A 22990-nucleotide genomic window follows, 5' to 3' on the forward strand; every position below is an offset into this window, starting at 1 on the left:
CGTTCAGGTGCACCGAGAAAGTTTGATGACGGTCGGTTAGAGGAATTGTGCTCAACGAAAATCCGACCCAGACGCAAGAAGAATTGGCAGAAAGATTGGCAGTTATACCATACAAGATTTTATTATATTTTACGTACATAAAATGTAATAAAATCTTGAATTTGGAAAAAAGAGGAAGGAACCTGTTTGCACACTTAATAATTTTTCAATAATTTCCCTGTTCTCTCTCTCTCTTGTTTTTCCAGCATGTTAATCGTTCACAACTCGATGAATCGAACACTTTCATTGTTAATAGTTACATCTTTCAGTCTATGAGAAATTAAGGCGTCTTTTAGACGTCTACCATGGAGATAATGCTATCTGGGAGATTAATAACTAATTAATTCTTCTATCTACATAATCGTTACGCTTTTGTGTCGAACAATAATGGGAAGATTAAATAAATCCTAAGTTACAGGTGATGAAATCACCATTTGAGCCCAATTGTATTTATTCCGATTTTTTCATAGGGTTTTTATGGTAACGCGTACTTGGATAAAGAAGCATACTAAAAAGTTTCTCAATCGGGGCCTATAGCTGATTAATTTAAATAGTAAATAGAATAATTAGTGGACTAAGTGATGGAAAAATAATATTTATTATCTTGAGTTTAATCCTAATGCTACAGAAAATGGCCACGGGCACAAACGGTGCGACACACCAAAAGTAAATAAACCCCACCGTTATAATCACCGTTCGTCAATCTCTTTATAATCAGCATCCCACTTCCGTCAACGCCGATGATTAAGTACGAAGAATTCGCGGGAGAATTCGAATGGAAGACCGGGACCATAATCTTCTCTATAGAACCGGTGGTACAATGACTTACGCAATAACCGCGTCAGCTCTGATTGAATACTCTCCGTGGAAGAAATCAGTGTTTGGTCAACACGGTGAAACGACACTGGGATAATCCGGGGCCAGCGCGCGGGACGTTTCACACCTTTCATCCGAAAACACGATACCGGGCCGATAAGATCCTTTCACGACGCGTCTGTTACGGTGCAGTTTTTTCAGGCTCGTCAGGATTCCGAAGTGACGAAGAGAGGCGAACGGCCTGGGGAATCTCTCTGCTGTGGGGGATCGAGTTGACGGCCGTTATGGCGTAATCAGTCCTAATAAGGTATGCCGGAGGAGGGTCGTAGAATGGCCACTTAATACAGAATAACTCCGTAATTCCGGGCCGTGACGCGCTGGCCGTGACTCTCGAAAAACCGGCCGACAGACTCCTTCGAGGAATCGACCGAGAACGCGCGCAATTACGAACCGCGAAACGCTGTCGCGTTCGAACCGAGGAACGTCTGTCAAAATACATTACTCGCTTGGAAATCGCGTCATCGATAACGCCAGGCCACTCGTCGATCAACGAATCGCGTGAGAAATGATCCAACCGACAACCGAATGCCACCACGATCTTGCGAGAAAGCGCACATCGACGAAACTAGATTTTTCTCGTTTACCGATCACGAATCGAATTCGTTGGTATACAGTGGAGATCGTGGTTTGAACATGTACCTGAAATACACGTGTACACGGACATACATCAGTACGGTCCATTTGAAGTACATGATTTAGGTAAATGTTTTAGTATTATGCGTGAAATAGTCGCCAATTATGGCACTACTAGTGAGACAATCCTCAAACAATAGTTTACCATGTTTACTCAACAGTGTGCGGTGCATTCGCACCATTCTATAGATTTTAGTATCGATCCTCCGCCAATTGTGTGTCTGTACGTGTTGAATATTTTTGTGGGTAGATTTTCGATTGTATCTTTTTCGAGGAAGGTAAGTGATCTTGAAACGTTTGAACATATCTGTAGTTTCAGTTTATTTATATTAATGTTCGCCAACTGTTGGTTTGGGTTGAAAATCGACTTCTCTTTGTCAGTAGCTAGTATTATCAGTCCACGTGGAGTTCCCAATATGGCACTACCAAGGGTTCCCTAATATGGGTATAGCTATATATATTGACATTCTTGGTGTGGGTGCCGAATGTGGCACTAGGTGTCATATTAGGGACTCAAGGTGTACCATATTAAGAACCCCTTTCGCCGGAACCTGCAAATGACACACCACAAAAAAAGCTGTATTAATTTTTGAACAAACCTGACCCCAGAATCTTATGGGAAGGAAATGCATCTACAACTGGCAATTTTTTGGTCGAAAAAGAGCATTCTAAAATCATCAAAAAAGGTCATCAGCAGAAAGTGGTTCATTAGAGACTCAAAGTGTACCATATTAAGAACCCCTTTCGCTGGAACCTGCAGATGACACACCACAAAAAAGCTGTATTAATTTTTGAACAAACCTGACCCCAGAATCTTATAGGAAGGAAATGCATCTACATCTGGTAATTTGTTGGTCGAAAAAGAGCATTCTAAAATCATCAAAAAATGACATCAACAAAAAGTGCTTCATATTTCGGCAATTTACCCTACGCCTAAAATATTATACACATGTTAATGATTTAGTATGTTGAGTGTTACCCCATAGCAATCGTGGGGTGACTCAGAGTTACAACTAAAAATTGCTGTACCTTTACTCACAATATAAAAATTGCTGTACACATGTAAGTATTGTATGACGTGTTATATCAATTTTCATATGCACAAAATAAAAAAAATCTTTAATTTTCAATGTTTAATTTTCGAGTTATACTAGCTCCGAATGAAAAGGATTAATAACTTCCGTAGATATTCAACATTTATCTCGTTTGGGATGTTTCAAGCAAGTGGATATATGTATAAGCTAGCATTTTTCAGGGGTTCGAACATGTGTGTCGCGTATGCACGGTAGAATCCTCGGTCCGAGCCAGCTAAATCCCCGCGACGTTCTACGCTCTCGATTAACGTACTGCTGCACGAGCAGCACGGGGCTATCTTCCCAGCTAATACTAATTAAGCATCGTCACTCATCTTTATTAACGCTCCGCGCGGCCCGGCACCCCTCAGACGGGAGCGACTATATACATATACGTGTGTACGTAAAATCCTCGCTCACCCGCGCGTGATTCTACGACCACCGCTAACGTACAATGCCATTAATGTCCCGGTGTATTAACAAATGCGGGAGAATCATTGCGCTCGGAACGCAAACGAACGCGCAATTGTCTCGCGCCGAGTGTTGGCAAATTCTTGGCTCGTTGTTGGCAGACTGGAAACCTTGCTGCTGACTTCGTATCTTTAATCAATGGCCTCAGCCAACTGCATACGCGGCTAGCCGCCTTGTTAACCAAACAATTTAACCGCACCTCAGGAGATTACGAATGCGTTAAAGAATTCAGACTTTAAAGAATCATTTTCAATCGGGTGGCCGATAATGGAGACTTTCGGCAATTTTTTTTCCCCAGGAAACACATTATTCAAAATGAGTTTTTGTATTTAGAAAGGTGTACTTTAGTATCTTGTAATTAGACCGCGGATCTTTATGCATTTTTGAAGAAATGGTTGAGTGAAATATAGAACAGTAAGAGATTTAAAAAATTCAAGAATGTTGTAATGTTGCTTTTAATGTAACGAAGTCGTTCAGGGATGAAATCAATTTTTACGTTATTCCTGCTTCCCACAATCAATGCAAAACATTTTTATTTTGCATAAAGATCCGCAATCTACTTGTAACTTTCTATTTAAAAATGTTGGTCAAACGAATGAAATGAAAAATTTGATATATGTAATTTAGCTTCTATATTATTTAGTCCTCGAAAGGATTCTTCTGCGTTGCCTATTTTCTTTGAATAAGTAAAAATTCTTTCTTGTTAAAAGTTGCAACCATACAACGCCCCTCATTTCAATATTTCGAAAATATTGATTTGGATTAATACAGTGTTCGAACACATTCACAGTCGATATAGCAGCTTAAACAATTTTCAAATATTATTTAAATATGTAGTACCAGGAAACTAATACTGTTACCCATATTTGGCCGAGACGACTGTCAAGGTGTTAGTCGAAGAAATTCTGGAACCGAACGATACAGAAATTTCACTTATTTCGATATTCGTGCGACCGCCTTCGCCGTAAAGTCGCGAACAAACGTGCAGCTTAACGACCGCGCGCTTCGCTTGAAAAAAGAAGCAGTTGCAAAACAAACGAAACGAAATTTCTGGTTCGCGCGCGGCGCCGTAATTACCGGAACGTCGGTGCAAATATATGAAAACGTTTCCGCATTCTAATTTCGATGTTGAGGTTAAGAAAATCGAGGATTATTAATGGCGGTGCGGGACGCGCAGGGCCGCGGAATGTAATTACTCTCGATCGTTTTGGTTAATCGAATTCTCCAGTCCCGAAAATCCCCGGCGACCGTGCCGAAATCGCGAGCATTATTAAAATTGGCTTATTAGAATCAGAATCGATTCGAATGTACCGCTTGTTTATATTCAATATTGATTTTCTACGCTCGCCCCGTCGATGGGGTGCTGGATACGGAGAACCGGGAACGGGGGTTCGGTTATTCAAGACCGCATTTTTATGGCAACCTCTCGGTCCATTGTGTCCGGGGCTACCAAGTGACACTCATAATATTTCACGGTGCAAACGGCGCCGGCGAACTGCGAAAATGCTTTTCCCAAATTAAATACGCGCCGCCGCCGTTCTGCCCGTTATCGCTACTACGCGGCGCTTTGCCTTTCGTCCAACGGGTGGCCGTGAAAGTACCATCGAGTACGTTCTTCGAGCCACGAAATGCCAGATTTTTAGTTCACATTATACTTTAATTTAAATCAATAAATTCTGCTCCTTGTATCATTTCATACAAGCACATTAAAGAAATATATACAGTGACTCGAATTAATATTCGGACGCTGTAAAAAAGACGATAACTTTTTTAATATTTTTAATACTATACGATTTGAACTTTTTTGGGAAACTACAGCAATTAGTTTATTACAGGATGTGAAAAGAAATTTTTCTAAAATTGCATTTTAGCAATTCAACAGCATTTTACAACTTTTTTATGTGGGCCTATATTGAAAATTTAAAAAATACGTTTTGTAGGTCTGTGTCAATTATATGCACTGTGAAAGTTTCATCGAAATCGATTCGGGAAAAAACGACAGGCATTAAAAGATGTAAGAATCCTTTATTGCAGTTAGAGAGAGGCCGAAAATCGTGAAAATCTGCAATTTTTACCATCTTTAAACAATTGTACCTCATTGCAACGTCGACCGATTTTGACGAAATTTTCAGAATATGTTTAATTCACACAGATCTACAAAACGTATATTTTAAATTTTCAATGCAGGCCCACATAAAAAAATTGTAAAATGCAACTTTTAGTATTTTTTAATACTGTGTAAAAATTTCTTTTCACATCCTGTAGTAAACTAATTGCTCTAGTTTAGAAAAAAATTTCAAATCTTATAGTATAATATATTATAATATCTAAAAAGTTATCGTCTCTTTTAGAACGTCCGAATATTATATTAGAGTCACTGTACGTTGCTACACAAACAGAGAGAAATCAAACGTGTTACAATATTTCGGAATTTCTACCCAAGCGAATGTTTGACGGTTGAAAAATATAAAATGAACTGCTGTTGAAACTTTCAGCTATTTAATTCTTACGAGGAAACTATTTTTGAACTTAGAGAATTAAATTTTTCAGTGTTTCACGGACTTGCAGAACAGAAGTTACTGAACACGGCGAATATTTAGTGAAAGATTTCGGTTCTATTGCGTTTGCACATTCGTCGGCGACGGTGTAGATTTTTCAAAGACTATTTGGGAATTGTTAAATTCGTTCGGGGAATTATTATGTTTTCAGCTTCTGAAACTCCGTTGGTTACTGAGAATTAATACGGTCCCGATGGAACACAAGTCCGCGGTGAATATAACGGAACCTTTACAAATGAAAAGTGATCATTCCGCACATTGTTACACTGATAAAGCAAAGAGTATACGCGAATGTTTAATAATCCCCTTTGTTCCCGGCTCTAGTTTCTCGGTCGTTCTGAGCTTCCAATTCGTACATTTTTGTTTCATGATGTAGTTATTATTTCCCCGGGATTACTCTCGTCCCCTTTGTGTCCCGCCTCCGCCTAAAGTAGCGGCGAACATTTTCAAATGTATAAAAATACTGCTTTCCATGGCCCTATTTGGCTTGTTTTAATCAAGGAATAAATGCGAGTGTGTGTGTCTCTTATTTTCCTTTCGCGAGAGATAAAATATTGCAGAACTCGATGCTCGAACGGAAGCGAGTGGAATAAAGTAAACATAAATAAGGGAACGTAAATAAGCAAAGATAAGGAGAACGGTTCAATTTTCGTAAGAAATTACAATCGAATGGTTCCGACAGATCCGCCGCCGTCGCCGTCGTCGTTCCACCGTGAAATGACGCGACGAGGCGAAGAGGGAAACAGTTTCGGAAGGGGGTTGAAGAAAAAGCAACTGCGACGCTTAATTCGCAGAAAGGCCACTTATTAGCCGTAGCCGCGTTCCTAACCGGGCTGAGAGGAGAGAACCCAAGGGCAAGAAAGAGAGAAAGAGAGAGAGAAAGCCACTAGTAAACGTCGCGACTCCGAAAATCGCTGGAATTGTCGAAGACAAAGGGTGGCGTAAAGGGCGCCTAACGTAAAGGTGAAGGGCGTGCTGGATGCTCTTCGAATGAAACGGCCCATTTGGCATGGAGCGTATGGGGGTAAGGGGTGAAAGCGAAGGGTAAATATGCAAGAGCCCTCCGTTTCTACCCTGTTAGAGAGCTGAGGGGGGTGAGCATGGCAGAACTTACTTCGGAGGCTTTACCGGCCGGCTTCCGCAGCCTGTATTATTACAGGCAACCCTAACTTCTCACGAGGAAATATCACCGTCAGCCGTGTATATTCTTTCAGAATTGCCGCCCGCGACAATCGCGCCGCTGCTGCTGCGCGACGCGAAATTCTCGCCTCGGACGGCGCAACGGTAAACTACCCCTTTCCCCACCGATCTCGCTGAGAGTTTCGCCTAATTTATTATTCAGCCCCGTTCAAAGTGCGATTCGAGGAATTTGATGAGTTGTAAGTGCTGGTAATATCGGTCCATTTGCTGTTAACAGCGTCTCTCAGGCTGCGCTGTCATCTGTGTAAAGAAGGGGATGTTTCAGATTTTGAGAATTTTGTGTCGAATTTTATTCCGAAACCTTCGTTTCGTGATCTTTGAGATTTTCAAAATTTTCTGGCAGGATTGTAAATTCTATTAGAAATAATTCTTGTCAATTTTTCATTTTTAATTCTGTATTGTTCAGACGGATTTTCACTATTTTTAAAACGATGTTCCTAAGGTGATGAAAATATTTCATGTTGATTGAAATGGACGGAAATAATACACGGCGATCAACGAATGGCGAAATCATAATTTGCTAAAGAATATAAGAAAGAACAGAAACAGTTTTAGAAGTAGGCAGACATGAATGGTTATTTTTCGAAGATGGCAGAAATGAATGAAATTGTTACAACTACCGAATGGATAGGAAAATGTAGACGGTATAAATAAGCAGATTTGGCTGACATTTCAAGCATTCGGACACGTCGGGGTTGCGGAACTGTTTCTGCAGACGGTGCACGGTTCCTTTTCCTTCGATTCCGCCGGGAAGTCCGGCTAATTTATTATCGGCGTATTGCACGAGCCACCCCCCAGGCCACCCCACGTCCAATTATATCCCGGGCAGCGGGTGAAACGAGGGAAACCTTATAAATACGAAATTTCCGAGGGCCTGGGCGCGCGCGTCCGTCGCCGACGGTATTTCGCGGAAATTCCCCCGTTCGGAATTATCGTGGACGGAATTTCGTAAGGGAACCCGATGTAAATATGACGTGGGCTGGCGCGGGGGTGGAGAAGAACATTCTTAACGTGCCGGCGTTGTAAGACCGCGTGCACCGTCTCCGATACAGTGGAATCGGGTCGTTTTTCATAGCACGCCACCGAATCTGCTATCAGAAAACAATAAACCGTCCGCCGATAATTAAATTTTCCTTCGGATTATCGAATTCGTATTATGAAATCGTACCCCCGGGCCAGGCCAGCCATATACACTCGCTCACAGTAATATTCGGGCACTTTTAAAAAGACAATCGCTTGTCGAAAATTAGAGCAGACGACTTGAAGTTTTTTCAAAGCTGGGAGGATCAGTTCACTAGCTGACGTAAAAGAATTTTTTTATCTGAGCCAGTATGGAAAACGTAAAAACAGCGACTGGTAGATATTTGTTAGTTATATGTACTCTGAAAATTTTTTAAAATTAAAATTTTTAATTATAAAAAACAGAAAGTATTTTTTAAATTTTCTATCCAGCTCCACATAAAAGAGTTATAAGAAGCGCGAATTTCAGAATTTATTCCGCAATTCCCAACCAATTACCATTTTTTCGAAATTTCTCTCGCACGTCAGGCACTGGATTAATCATTCTAACTGCTAAAAAAAAGACCAAAGCCTTTGGTCCACTTTTAATCCATTGCCAAAAGTGCGGCGAGCTCACGGTGGTTCCAAGTCAATCCTGAAATAGTCCCGGCAAATATTCACGGATTAATTAATAAAACATGATTGAAATTCTGCGGTCCACTCTGGAACGTTTCGAATAACTGTGGACAGCGTGGTCCCCTTTGCGTTCACTTTCCACCATCGCGTCGACTGTGCGCGCAAGGCCTTTGAAATAGACAATCGAGAGAGATTAATTATGTCATAATGTATTTATCGTGATAACGTTATTTTTCGAATCATTTTAATACTCCGCCATTTAGGTCGATCGCATCTGTCAAGGTATTCACAAGAGGAATTAATTTATTAATTGCTAAGGTTTTAACGAAGTGTCGTCGGTATACAGAGTGAGATCGATGGCATAATTAAAATAATATGCAGAGGAATAAGGAAATGAGTCATCGGACTGGTGGATGCATCGGAACAGGAACGGATAAGTCATCCTGACATCTGACAGAGGATTCATCATCCTGGAGGATAAAGGCCTCGACGTCATTCACGATTAGTGTAGGGTGGATTATACGAATACGGAAATTTTCCCATACCAGCCACTCCATGCCTCCATTGTCAAGATAGTCACGATTAGAAAAGTATCTCTTTCAGCCCCTAGTCAAATTCACCCATGGTCTATTTTTGATACTGTCAGAATAGTTTCTTTATTAGTCCGCTGCAATTTGATGGATTTCAGTCTAATTAAAGTATAACATCAAAATGGATGACTACATATTTCTCAACGGATTTGGAGTATTCAATCTTCATATGTTGTTCAGTGTGAAAATTCACCTGTTCACTATTCCTACATTCTGTTAAATGATCTTCCGTCTGTAAAAGTTTGTTGGTTTCAAGTATAAAGAAAAAATGGACGAGTATTCAATCCTCATACGTTGTTCAGTGTGAAAATTCACCTGTTCGCTATTCCTACATTCTGTTAAATGATCTTCCGTCTGTAAAAATTTGTTGATTTCAAGTGTAAAGAAAAAATGGACGAGTATTCAATCCTCATACGTTGTACAGTGTAAAAATTCACCTGTTTACTACTTTTACATTCCATTAAATGATCTCCCGTCTGTGTCAGGCTTTTTAAAAAATATGTTGGTTAATAGCGTAAAGAAGCAATTGGTGAGATACTCAACCGTAGTCTTTTATGCAACTTTTATGTATTCATCAGGAGTCTGACTCGTTATGCAAGACACAAAGTAGACAGCTGACTAATGCGCAATGAGTCGAGATAATTGAACCTCCCGAACACGGTACCAAAAATCAAATAATTTCATCGAGCGATTGCGAGTCTACCCCCGTATGCCCACCAATAGTTCAAGGATCGAACGAACAGACTCGAGTTAAATGACGCAGCAGCGGGACCGTTCGAGGACTAATGAAATCACCGAAAATCCATTTCCGCGGAAGCAACGACCCGAACAAGGACAAAAAGAGCGAGGAAGAAAATCGTGGAAGGAGGGGTCGGTGGAAAAAGAGTGGAACAGAGGGCGAGGGCAGTCAGTGTATCCACTCGAGGAGGATCCTGAAGAGAATGGAAGCCGAAAAGCCGGGTGGCGCGGCGTGCAGACCCCCATAACCCATGTCTAATCCGCGTTCGTCTCGGCCGCTCACGGGGCCTCTCCCATGGAGTTTGTCCTTTTGCCTGTTCATTCCAGGCTACAGGAGATATTCGCAGGATCGCTGGCACAGTCAGTTTTCGTTTCCAGCGTTTTCCTTGCGGGTCTGCGCGGAATAGGTCTCTCCGATCGAGCAGCTGCTGGATCTCTTTGACTGCACGCCTACGGTGCATCTCCCGCGATCCTCTTCTTCCCCTATCGGCACAGATTCTCTCTTAACAGACTCGATTTCTCTCTATCCCTCTCTTATTCTCTTCCAGTTCATCGTCAACGAACTTCGCCGCTTCGTGATCTACGACGATACTCGTTTGCGAGGATTTACTCTTCGCTCGGCCGCGCTACGGGGCTGTTAGCTTTATTAAGGACACCCGGGAGTACCACCGTACTGTACTGAATAATTGGTCCCCGGCTCCTTGAGAAATTAATTGATGCCGCCTTTTAATAGGAGTATACCGTTTCTTTCAATTTCGCTGCCGGATTAATAGCCGGCTGCGCATCCTCCGAATCTGGAAGCCTCCGACCTTCCCTTGGAGCTTGGATACAATTGATTTCGAACGGGTAATCAACTGAGATTGCTAGGCGATAGACGGGAAAAGTATACATTAGAATCCTCGGAGAATTTTGGTTCGTCTTCGCCAGTTACAATATCGTTACGTTCCAACCTATTTGCTTCGATCCATCGATCCTCAAAACTGCCTCTTCGCTTCCGTTTGACACAAGTAAATAAATTGCTTTTATTAAGTAATAAAAGAATTACTTCCGTAATTCAACGGAAGTGAATTACCGTTCACTTCAAATAATTTTAATTTCGTCAATTTTCAAATGTCCATCCTTTTAAAAAGAGGTCCCTAAAGGGGACACTTGGGGCTATATCCCTATTTTCTTCAATTTTTAAAAAGAGGCCCACTATGAAAACACGGAATTTGTTTAAAACAATTGCAAAATGAATGGTGAAAAACACATTTTTCTCAAATAACAACATTTTGTTTAAACGCAGTGGCTCGCGTCTAGACGCGGTTCTGATCACTTGATCAGTGACACATGACGAATTGAGTATAAAAGTCGCTGGGATAACAAAACGCTGCGTCCAGACGCGCAATGGAGATCCCACGTTTAGAATGCTGCTTTTTATGGAAATGGAACAATCGAATTTATTTCGCTTTCGTATATGTATATAAAAATGGAGCAGCACGAGAAAAGTAATCTCTAGAAAAATTTGCAAAGCTCCTGCCGCTCCCTCATACTTCGTCGCAAGTGGATCCACGCTTGTTGAAATAGCCGGACAAATAGAAGAACAATGGAGAAGCTTCCCCAAATCCGAAAAAGTGAAGAAACTCGGCCGAGCCCGTACGTAAACACGAATTCTACAGTGAACTGTTTGACTTGAGGATTTCTCGATGCGAACGGTGGCACCGGACTATATTAAAGTCTACAGTAGAACGTAGTCCCAAGACTTATTGGAATCCACTGGCAAACCTTGGCTAAACCGTAGCTAAAGGTTCTTCACACTAATCCTACCTGGCCGACTTACCGTTGCCCCTTTAGAACACGATCAACGTGCCAACAACAGTTTTGTATACACTGCGGCGGTCGTTCACTTACTGCGATCAGGTGCGTCAGGTAAACCCGACACCTTCCCCGCATACTGATTCGCATGAACATGACGATCGCGAACCCGACCGTCGATAATTCCAGCTGTTGATCTCATTGCACGGGCCCGGGAACAGGTGGACAATGTCAGTTGACGATCAGGCTATGGCTGCGCGCCAATCTCGAAGACTCGTTGCTCGTTCGTGCGTGGAAATCATTCGAAGACATCATGGTCGACGCTATCAACTGTCCTGGATGTGGCTAAATCATTTCTGTATACTGTGAATGCTCATACAAAAATCCATATCTACTGTGTGTGCAACGTTAATGAAAATTGACCGGGAAATAATAGAGAATAATAGAAAATGTCTTTCTTAAAATATAGAAAACAACTAATTTCCTTAACCCCTTGCCCTACAATATCGTGTAAGACTCGTGTTGAAGATTTTGAACAAAGTCTAATAAATATGTATGTCATTAGTCTCCTTTAAACTAAGATGAAATTCTATTTTGGTTTCGTTAATGTATACATATGTAGTTATTGAAAAACGTGTACGCATACAATAGATATAAACTTGCTCCTTTTTTAGGAAATTACGAACTACGAAGAAAGTTCTAATCATTGAAACCGTAAAATAAATCGTAGGGCAAGGGGTTAATGCCAGAAATGCATGGTATGTATATTAATGTATAACAACAATCATAATTTTTCGAGGTATTCTAAACATACGATAAAAGAAATCAATCCATAATTCATCAGAAGGTATGTTTTCGTTTAAAAAGTAGCGCGCGTCAATACGTTTGATATAATCAATGTAGACGGAAAAGCTACATACGCGAATATATAATTTGATTATACGATGACGCAGCAGGTGCTGAAATAAAACGGAGAAAACACATCGGGCCGCAAAGAGTTAAAATTGCAAAATTGATTAGCGAGTTTCCCGCGATTGTTCGGCCGTCCCTGAAGATCGGGGAACAATACTGTGTACACCCGATGCGCGCTGAAAATGAATAAATTTCCGTTCCGCGAGTTCGCCTCGGAAAGGCGTCGTACAAAAGTGTGCGTAAAGATCCTTAGTCTAGGCGAGCGAGTAACTCCTCCGGGCTCCCGATTCAATGTACTAGCAGCAAGTATTTCGAAACTTCCGGAGAGTACCTACGGTGGTGGTGCTGCGCGCGCGGTGATATTGCTTCGAGGAACGAGAGCGGAGAAAATCAGCCGAGAGTCGGGCCGGTGTGTCCCACGCGGCGCGAAACGTGTTAATAATTCCCGTGGATTCGTCGAGATTATTCCAGGCTTTGTTTCAGCCGGCGTCTTAATTGAATCGAGCGGGCGAGAGCGAGCGGCACAGCTCTCTCCATTCGCCGGCGAGAGAACCGATTGCGATTTTTAATAAAGCGTGGAACAAGCGAGGCACAGGGCTCCCGGAACTGTCGACGACGACGACGACGCGCTGTTTAAAAGAACGTCGTCTCGAACGTCAAATTAATTATTATAGGACTTTAGCATGAGTCACTGAACCCGTCCAATTTTCCTAATTTCCAATTCACCTATACCTATGGGACACGCATGTCATTTCCGAGCGTGTATCTCCTACGCGTATGAAAGACCTCTTAACATCCACAGAGAAAAACAACCTAAGAACGGGATTACAGTGGAGCGCCGCAGCGATGGATACCCTTTAAACATTAATAACTTGCGTGGGGGGACGATGTGGGAAGTAAATCGTGCATAGCTATAATATAGGGAAAAGTGTACTGAAAAAAATGTACAATTTGTAACAATTTGGAACTGAAAAGATATTCCATATGAAAGATGAGGAATTTGGACAATTTCCGTGCCTTCACTGTGAATAATTTTTTTGATATATTACTTTAATTAATTTTTAATTGCCTGCGTAAATTCTTATCGTGAAAGGATGCTCTTCGTTTTAAAAGAAGATCAGAGAAAAAATATTAAACAGTTTAGCCAGGGCATCCTGATGAAGATAAGCATCTTTCTTCTGCGAAACATCCTTTTTTCAAAATGTCCAACTTTAAGTGTTGGTCACGATTACAATTTCTATTGTATTCTATTTTCGAGGTAGATGGAGATTTAGCAAGCAATACAAACTTTGTACATGTCAATATGAGAAAGTTCATTTTTCGGCAAAATGTCACTCGATTTTCTAATTCGGACACTGCACTATGCGGCAAGGGAGAGTGCAGAGAGTGAAAAATCCCCTCTACTATTTGCAGTCGCATTTAATTACACTTTGGTTTGATTTTTTCTATCCTCGATCTTCGCCGCTCCGCTATATCCGTACCCTAACGAAAGGAGGGTTGCGAATATGGGAGAGTCTAAAAAGAGTCCCGATCCCACATCATAAGGTGCTGTTTAATCGGGAGCTGGGCCAAGTTTTTCAAGCAATCGCGGCCAGTCGAACGAGCAGCAGGTCGATTCACGGGAAAGGACTCCGGCGTGCCATACGTCATAATTAAACAAAGTCCTGGGACAGGACCACCCGGGCCGATCGGCCACCCCTATCAATTAGCTTCTATTAAATCAAAACCAACGGCGGAATAGCGGCTCCAGCTCTCTAGCGTGTTTATGAACTCCGGCACGGCCCGATCATAGACTGCTCCCTATCCCTATCCCCCGGATCAGCGCCGTTCGGTTTAAGTAATTAGATGCCTCTCGCAAGCCATGCCTTCTCACGGATGTGGGCTGCTCGATCAATGTGTACCGTTTAATTGACCACGACTAAAGAAAAACACCAGGCTCCGACCGGCCGAACCGATTGAATCTTGAAAGTTATTATTCTCGGAATTGGATGAGTGATAGATTCTTTTCGATGCTCGCCGGATATCGTTTAGCACCCCTTTTAGTAAAACCATCATTTTGTATTTCTATTAGGCTGCCGCGTTGGTGAAGCGTATAGCAGAGTATGTCTCACGTTTATTGTGATTATTATATTTATAAATGTGTGACTGGTTTTTAGTTCGTTTTACAGGGTATCGAGTATAATTTTGCAGGTTGTCAAGCAACCGTTATTTAACACGTTGTTATAGAACAACTCTTGTAGAACACTCCTGTCATATTCGGTCCAATTTTATATTGTGAAACACTACGTAACCCCTTGACATACGAATTAAATTAAAAGTCTCTGTGACTAAAGGTATTATTTGTTATTTGATGTCTCATTTGTAGACTGCGGATCTTTATGCATTTATAGGAAAATTGAGTAGATGAAATACGAAAATTGTTGGAAAATTTTAAAAATTGATGATCACAATATATGACTTTATTATTAGGGGAAGAAATAACATTCAATTTATTTTCTTATTTTCAATCGATACAGATAATTTTGAATTATCCATAAAATGAGAAAAATCATATACAATGGAATTATTCTAGCTCGGAAGAAATGTTTAGTTTTTGAGTTAAAATAGCTGCGACTGCAAACGGGTTAACAACGAGCAATATTTAACTTGAATGTGTGCAGTGTCGTAAGTCGTAAGACACACATGACGTATCTGAGACGTCTTTACAGGTCAAACGGTGAAGGATGAAAATCTCACAGAAGAATCGTGCAAGAGTGTACACTACTGTACACTCATTGTCAGTAAAGTAAGTCTCCGTACACCCTTTAAAACAGCTTTCTTTATTTTTGCATGTAACCTGATCAATTGTTATTTTTGGAAAATCTTATTTGCACATCATCTAGTAAACCAATGCTTCTAATTGCTTACAAATAATCAGATCGTTTGGTACAATTATTAAAAAGTTATTCTGTATTAAAGGGTGTACGGAAACTTATTTTACTGTGTGTATGTATGTAATTAATGAATCGGATCTTTATGGATTTATGACAAAAATGAGTGGGTGTAATTCGAAACAGTGAAAACATTAGAAGAACTTAAAAATACTGTTACATCATTTTCGACCTATTAAACATACTACGAAAGAAAATAAATTTTCATTTCACTCCAGTGGATTACAAATCAAGTGGAGAGAAGAAAATTTTTATTTTGCATAAAGATCCGCTGTCTATTAACGAATGCATCCGATGCAATTTTACAAAGTTGCTACAAGAATCGTGCGAAACATAGCGGTTGAATTTTCCAGTTCCCAATTCAGGAATAAATTTTCGCAAGAATCTGGGCATTCTAAAATTTCGAGTTCTTGGGTAGGATTTTCGTGGTTGCCGATCTCGCTCGGGATTCTCCGCGAGTCACCGGGAAGCTCGGATCTCCGAGCGAACACGGGCAAAGCGCGCAACAATAACTCGGCGAAGCTTAAAAAATGGAGGCTGCCCCCTGAATTATTCAGCGTGTCGAGTCAAGGTGCAGATTTCAATGCGTCACCGTCTTGCCGGTCGCCGTGTGGATTCCCCAGGGCCGAGGTAACGTTGTCACGGTGCCCGAATTTCGAAGCGATTTACCTCCTCCACAGATCTCCGCCGACAATGATCCAGATGCGCGCGTGCAACTGACGTTCCTTCCTTTCTAGCAGCGACCGGCAGCCACGGTGGCAGCGTAGGTAGAGGGTGGTTGCCTTGCAGAGAACCTGAAGTCGGTTGGAGCAACAGAGACGGAGAGAGAGTCGAAGAGAGAGAGCCAGAGGTTGGAGAGCGTAGGCCGTGGTATCCGGTTAAATTGGTCACGGACCGGAACACGTGTTCCCTGCGATCCCTGACGAATCGTTCCTCATTTTTCCCACAGAGCAACGCTGCCGCGAAGACCACGAAGAGGTCGCGCGGCATTTTCGGTTCCACCGAAACCCATGCTGAACGTGGCCAACGTCGATGTCTCTATGTGGACAAAGCGTGCTCGAGCCGAGCAAATATTGCTCAAGTGTTGCCGTAACACGGCAAATATTTTTTTCCTCTTCAGGGTAAACGCCGTTACGGCGCACTAGTCGCTGGAAAAGATCGAGTGCCTCTAGATAGATCCTACACGAGCATATTTGTCTTACAGATTCCCTGCGACGACCTTCCCGTCATTCTTTCTTTCTCCCTTTCTTTCTCTCGCCGCGCCGAGAATGGACACTTCGCTCCGGAGAACTTTCTTCTTATAGAGATTAGACCATGGGGGATAATGGTATTGATTGACCTTTTTGCCAAACTGGAGCAATCTCATAGTTTTACCGCAAAACGGGAACGCGGGAGAATTGGATTTTCTATTTTCAGATTTTTTAACCTTTTCAGTAGTTGATTGAGAAAGTACAGGGTGACAAGAAATAACGCAGTTCATCATTTCTTGTTATGATTCTGTCAAATTGACGAATTTTGAAAAACCAAATAATAACAACCATAACATAGACCGTTAGTATTCAAATATTTCAGAAGTTTCGAAGTGGCCAGCCTTTGCGCTGATACAGAGGCTCAAACGTGTTTTGAAATTTTCGGCAATGGGCCGCAGCTCTTCTGGCGTTATTCGGTCCCGCTCCCGATGCAGAGATTTTTTCAATGACTCCAATTTTTATGGGTCCGAGCCCAGGCCCTGGCCTCCAAAATCGACCAAACGCTGGAGTTCATAGAATTGAGATCCGGTGAGTACGGCGGCCATTCCGCAGATGTGATGAAACCTGGAAAATGGCCTTTGCACCACTCCTGAGTCGTTTTCGCCCTGTGGGCCGGCGCGGAATTCTGCTGTAACGTCCATTCCGGATCGCCGAACTGCTGTTGGGCCCACGGAAGTATGACGGCTTCGAGAATGTCCCGTCGATACACTTCTTGATTGATTTTGACCCCTTGATCGACGATAACCGTAGCAAATCTTATTTTCCAAGTTTCATCACATCACCGAATCTCAACCCTATGAACTCCAGCGTTTGGTCGATTTTGAGGGCCATGGCCTTTGCACGGACCCATAAAAATTGGAGTCATTGAAAAAATCTCTGCACCGTGAGTGGGACCGAATGACGCTAGAAGAGCTGCGGTCCATTGCCGAAAATTATAAAACACGTTTGAGCCTCTGTATCAGCGCAAAGGGCGGCCACTTCGAAACTTCTTAAATATATGAATACTAACGGTTTATGTTAACGTTGTTATTATTTGGATTTTTCAAAATTCATCGATTTGACAGAATTATAATAAGAAATGCTTAACTCCGTTATTTCTTGTCATCCTGTATTGAAAATTTTGTATTGAAAGTTGTAGTGAAAGTATTGAAGATTGTTGATCTAAGAATTGTGAAGATCATCGAAATCATATGGTAGCTTTCGCAGTAATGTGTTATAAGGCGGTAGAAGCTAGTCATCGTTTGATAGTTCCAGTACTAATTAAAATGTAATATCTCCGAATGAATGCGCCCCGCCGGTAGATTTACGTATATTTGATTTTCCACCATAAACGTAAGAATGTAGACAGAACCGCTTAAGCCTGTTGTCTGAGGAGCTTAGAAACAGCGAGGGACTAACGAATCATTAATTTTCTGTGAAGATATTTCCACGCTAAATGGCCCGTCGAAAACATCAGATAAACAGCCACAAACGTGATTAATGACGAACATGTTGGCTCGTAAACTTCTACAGAAATCCACCGGAATTTCAGTAGCACTTTCCGATTCCCATTACACATTCATCTTCACCACTAAATTATCGCAAGAATTCGATCCGCTCGATGAATTAATTTGTGAATCATTTTTTGTCAGATTCACATAATGGAATTACAAGAACACGAATGATGTGTAGATTACGCATCTTCATACATTTGTCTCTTTATAGAAGAGGAACAAATCAATCTGGAAAAATATGATTTTCAATAATTCCGCTGTACCAAAAGCAAAAATCTTTCTTCAGCCATGGATCATAGACTTAAAAAAATTATGAGATAGTGAAAAAATGATTCTGTTGATTTGATTGGTGAGAATAATCTTGATTCATCTAAACGTGAAAGTCTGCTTCCGCGTCAGCATTTTTCAAGACATTAGCATAGCCGAAATTAGCAGACGGCAAAGATGCATATAATGATCATCGATCCGACGCGACGTGGAAATTGAGATTAAATGAAGTAAATTGCCGGGAGATCCGCGAGCTTCAAGCAGATAATGAGACTAAAAGTACTTTCATAATTGATCTCAATAAAGCTTCCATAATCAATTTTGTGATACACGAAATCTAGATATGCCGTCCAGAAACGACCGTTAACTGATTTCACTTAACCCTCAAGTGGCCCTGAAAGATAGTTTAGAAATGCAATTTTAGACATTCTCAAATATTTATATATAATTATCAAATCCATTAAAATGATAAATAGAATCCCAGTGAGATAGAAAAATTCCATCTAAATCCGCATGTAATTATATTATTAATAGTTGCACATTAAATAATTATTAACATTCAAAATTTCGAAGCGGTAACTAATTTCGCTGAAATATTAATAGTTACACATTAAATAATTATTAGGATTTCGAGTAAAGCTCGAGTAGTTTGTTCAAAGGTTAATTTGATCTCGCAAAGGGACGTGCCTCGGGGATTTTTGCGAAATATCGAAGCGTTAAGGGCCAGAATGGCGTCCCTGTTCGCTATTTACTTCGGCCACGGCTCGTTGCTTCCTCCTATTCCGCCGTAGGAAAGAAAACGGTTCCGTGTTTCATCGGGTCGCGTCACGTCGCTGAGTTTTAATTATTCCAAGGAACCGGGAACGCGCGGCAACTGCTAACGAGATGGCCCGATAACGTAAATTAGATGGCGCGCCGGATCGCTTATTAAAGGACAGGCTTATTAGAAAGCTCGTCAGTTTTTATCGGGATACGGATTGGAAACGTGCTGCTGAATACATTTCTCCCAGGAACACGAGCGCCTTTTTTTCCCCACCGAAACAAAGTTGATTATGCCCGTCGATACGTTCGCTCGTCGGGCCGAGTGTGCGGCTGTGTAATGAAACCGAGAACTCGATTAAGCATGCTCGACTTTACACACTTCGCTCGTTTCATTACCGGTGACAAAATTCACGCAAACTTTTCAAGAAACCTGTAATAAGCGCCACTCAAGTCTTCTTCCTAATGGCTGCTTTGTTTTTACTAATAAGATTATTGTCTGGACAAATTGTTTTAGGGAAGGAGTAGGAAATCAAAAAGAATGGTCAAACAGAACATTAAATTGGTGTTCTTTCTTTCTGAATTTTTCTGAAGGACAACGACAAATTCAATTAACACATTACCTACCGGCGATTACTTCATAATCTTTGTAAGTCTATGAACCGTGGCCTAAAGAAAGACTTCTTAATGGGTCCTTCGATAGTGACAACAATTTCAATTTTGAATCAACAAATCACCCCCAGTAACGTCATCTAATAATTTCATTTGGTTATTGGAAATCCTATTCATAGGATTCTGGTAGGTAAACTTTTAACAAATAATAAAATTCATTTCACTATCTTCGAGTAAACTACGAGATCGACGTTAATTTCCCGTATTACATCTAATACAAATTTCCATAATGTTCATCTTAAAATGAAGCAAATCAGAATTTCTATAGAACATTTGTAACATGTAGATAAAAATGGATCCAAGCCAAGCTAATCTTGAACCTAACATAAATTGTAGCTAGCGAATTGAACCGGTTAGTACAAATGAACCCAGGTCACGATAATTTCACAGAATAAGCTAAAACGTTTCGACGGATGAGAAAACGTAATATCGCCGGATGAAGTAGTGCGGACCTGATTCAAATTTTCCGAGGATTTCGCTTGATCGAAACAATGCTGGTACCATAACGAACGATGGACTAGGGTGTGAGTGTGCGAGAGCGAATTAGGGTGCCAGGAGGGGTGCGCATGGAATGATCGATGGTGTGTCTGGTGAAAAAGTCGACAGCGATCGTTTCGAGTGTGAGAAATCACGACGGAGGCTCGATGGAGCGACGCGCCGAAAAGAAAATAGAAAAACGGATGGCCGGGACTGTATCCGTGGAAACCGAAAAAGCAAAAGAGAGAAGAAATAGGTGAAATCCTTGGACGAGCGGAGTGGGAGAATGTTGAGGTAACAAAGTGAATGGTGGAGCGGCGGTGTCGCGTTTCACTCGACTAAACAATGATAGGCGCTATCGGGTACACTTGTCCGAGCGTTTAATTGCGGCCGGAATATCTGTCGCAGTCCGAGTGAAATCGTGGTGGCGCTTGACCATAAATTACGGGATCAACCAGTCGGTTTCCGCGACCGCTAGTGGCACCATTATCCCGTTCTAAGAAATATTTATCTGAATTCCCGGGTTCCCGGGTTGCTTCTAACTGCTGCTGCCCGCCGCGCCGATTCGCCGACAGTAAATCGATCCGGCAGTTAAGCATTCCGGCCGTCGGACCGGATCACCGTTCGTTTCCGCTGAAAACCCGCTGCACCCGCTGTCAAATAAAAGCCTATACTTCTGGCTCGTTCGCCGTTCCCGCGATCTGTTCTCGTCATGGAGCAATTACGCCGGAGCCACCGTAAATTTTCGCGAATCATTCTGGACGTCTCCCGCGACCGGCTCTCCGCAACGATCGACTCCTCGCAACCGTTGCCGATCGACAGCTTACAAAAATGTGCAATGCTTCAACGCGTCCACCGCTCGCTCGATCGCCACTCCGAACACATTCGCACCGGGAACACCGTTTTTCAAACGAAACTCACGAGTAGACCGGACCGACAACACATTCTTTTCGAAATCGAAACCGCCTCACACGGCAAAAGTTGTGGTTCTACACCCTAACGACAGGATCAAAAACCCGAAGTTGTGCGATGATGCCTTCATAAAATATTCGAGAAAGTCGACATTTTGGAGAATATCAAAATCGAAGTATATTCTGTTATAAACGGCGTAAGGGTAACCAAATACACTCATTGTCAGTAAAATAAGTCTCCGTACACCCTTTAAAACAGAATAACTTTTTTATATAATAATTATACCAAATGACCTGATGTTTTGTAAGCAATTAGAAGCATTGGTTTACTGAATGATGTGCAAAAAGTATTTTCTAAGAATTCCAATTTACAAGGTTGCATGCAAAAATAAAAAAGTCACTTTTTAAAACTTTCTTATTTGGGCACTTAATAAAAATTTGAAATATATTATGTTTTGTGTAGATCTATAGAGTAGTTATATGTATATTATGTATATACACACCTGCTGAAAATTTCATCGCAATCGATTGACATACACACGAGCTATAAGTGGTTAAAAATGGTGAAAATACGACTTTTGATCAGTTTCTGCTTAAAATCCACAGAATCGTACACCTTCCGATGCGTGTCGTTTCTTCCTGCGTCAACCGATTTCGATGAAATTTTCAGAATGTGTATAACTAACATAGATCGACAAAACATATATTTTAAATTTTCATTAGGGACCTAAATAAAAAAGTTTTAAAAACTGCTTTCTTTATCTTTGCATGTAACCTGATCAATTGTAATTTTTGGAAAATCGTTTCTGCACATCATCTAGTAAACGAATGCTTCTAATTGCTTACAAATAGTCAGATCGCGTTTGGTACAACTAGAAAAAAGTTATTTTGTTTTAAAGGGTGTATACATACATGATTAGGAGAGTCATTAACTTCCTAACCTCGTTCGAAACTGTAAAGTTATTTATACATTTTGTAAAAGACAATCTACACAGTATTTTATATATTTGTGGAGATAGAACAGAACTCGGGATACGTGAACATTCATTAAACTTAAGTTGATTAACCCACATATACTCTGAAATAATTACTCGGTAGGTCTGTGACAATTCACCCCTTATCGATTGTACTTTTATATTTTCGTTCCTCCAGTTCGCGTTTGAAGTAATGCGTCCAAGTGCACCACGTACCGAAATCGAATACTCAATTATGTGTAAATATTGTTAAGACTAGAAAGATTATTTTCTATTTGTAAAAGCATTCAAGATAGGACACAGCAGAGCGGTACGTTATTGCTTACAGTGTTCGTTCTTGGAAAAAATTGCAAGGAATTTCGCCAACATTATAACATCATAAATCATTAGGTTATTGGAAGAGCACGTGCCCCAGTGAGCTATCGGAGTTTAATAAACCGGAATTTACAAGCCAAATGTAATAGCCTCCGGCATCAAGTAGGTCGAAAGAATAACTACTGGCATCGATATTGCACGCTTGTAAATTCGCGTTTCATTAAAAAAGGCGCTTTGACTTTGTGAAAGTTCTACAAACGCCGGGGCTCTCTCTCTCTTGGCTAACCTGCTAATTATGCAATCTGGGTCTTCTTTCACAATGACATACAAGCTCGTAATATTAATTAATTCGCATTGTTATTCGGTAACATCGTTAGCCTCTATTTCTCCGTATCAGGAAGCCCTATTTTCATGCTTCGCATT

The 22990-nt window shown here is 41.2% G+C and overlaps 1 protein-coding gene across 1 annotated transcript in view; it reads left to right on the top strand.

The window, feature by feature from the left end:
- Nucleotides 1-16973, top strand: part of LOC143209392 (toll-like receptor Tollo) — a 38121-nt gene extending 21148 nt beyond the window's left edge. The window contains exon 1 of the mRNA XM_076424967.1: nt 1-16973. This exon is cut by the window's left edge and continues 21148 nt beyond it. The gene's annotated coding sequence lies outside the window, so the exon portion shown is untranslated.
- The last annotated feature ends 6017 nt before the right edge of the window (nt 16974-22990 follow it).

The sequence above is a fragment of the Lasioglossum baleicum genome, chromosome 6 (genome assembly GCF_051020765.1).
Source record: "Lasioglossum baleicum chromosome 6, iyLasBale1, whole genome shotgun sequence".
Taxonomy (NCBI): domain Eukaryota; kingdom Metazoa; phylum Arthropoda; class Insecta; order Hymenoptera; family Halictidae; genus Lasioglossum; species Lasioglossum baleicum.